Genomic DNA, 1410 nt, shown 5'->3' with positions numbered 1-1410 from the left:
GTTAATGGTTTCATAAGCTCAAGCCAGGCTCAGTATCTGTCTCTCTTCCTGGTGCCTGCTGATCTGGATATACAATGTTCAGCTCTATCTCCAGTACTATATCTCCTTGCATGCCACCCTGCTTCCTGCCATGATAAAAGTAGACTAAAACTCTGGATCAGTAAGCAAGCCCTAATTCAATATTTTCATGTAAAGAGTTACTCTAGTCATGGTGTCTCTTTACAGCAAAAAACAAACAAACAAACAAACAAACAAAAAACAAAAAAATCCAACAAAACAAAACAAAACAAAACCAAAAATTAACAAAAACTGAATAAAATGGTAGCCAGGCACCTTAGATAGCCCAGTGACTAGGAGTAAAACCAAATACTAGTGGTCTTTTAAAAATAGAGAATAAAATAACTCCTAATAAGTCTTTGTCTCCTTATTCAGTACTTATTCACTCATCATCAGACAAGCTTCCTCCTCCAGTAGATTGGAACAAATACAGAGTAAACAACCAGACACTATGCAGAAAGAGAGACAAAGGCATAAGAGAGACAGAGACAGAGGCACACATGGAGAGAGACAGAGTCAGACACAGAGAGACTGATAGAGATCTTCATACACTCAGCTATAAATGACATGTTTCCGTTAAATCTATGCCCTCAGAGTTCAGAGAACCCCAAGGAAGACAACCAGAAGCAGTGAGGGAGACAAAGGGGATGGAGGATATCAGGAAAACAAAGCCCTTTGAATACCCTTTAACTCACAGCAGTGTCAGGGCCTCCAGAAATCTGTACCAGGTTTTCTGCATATGTACTTTATCTTTTAGTGTAGTTCTTTTATGGGTCTCCTGAATGTGTTAACAGGTGAGTCTCTGGTTCTTGTGTCTTCTCTTGGATATTTTATATTTTTCTATTGGCTCTTCTTGTCCAACTGGATATGATGATTTTTGTTCTACCTTATTTTTTTTTATTTTGTCATCTAGTTGTTGTACTGGCTGGTTTTGTGTCATCATGACACAAGCTGGAGTTATCACAGAGAAAGGAACTTCGATTGAGAAAATACTTCCATGAGATCCAGCTGTAAGGCATTTTCTCAATTAGTGAATAAGGGAGGGAGGGCCCCTTGTGTGTGGTACCATTTCTGGGCTGGTAGTCTTGGGTACTATGAAAAAGCAACCTGAGCAAGCCAGGGGAAGCAAGCCAGTAAATAACATCTCTCCATGGCCTCTGTCTTAACTTCTGCTTCCTGCCCTGTGTGATGTCCAGTCATGACTTCCTTTGGTGATGAACAGCAATGTGAATGTGTAAGTTGAATAAACCCTTTCCTTCCCAATGTGTTACTTGGTCATGATGTTTGTGTAGGAATAGAAACCCTAACAAAGACAGTTGTTATCTTGTAGAACTGTAGGAGTAGCACCATCAT

Source organism: Grammomys surdaster, unplaced genomic scaffold (genome assembly GCF_004785775.1).
Source record: "Grammomys surdaster isolate TR1022 unplaced genomic scaffold, NIH_TR_1.0 126978, whole genome shotgun sequence".
In the NCBI taxonomy this organism is placed as follows: domain Eukaryota; kingdom Metazoa; phylum Chordata; class Mammalia; order Rodentia; family Muridae; genus Grammomys; species Grammomys surdaster.
This window is presented reverse-complemented; position numbering follows the sequence as displayed.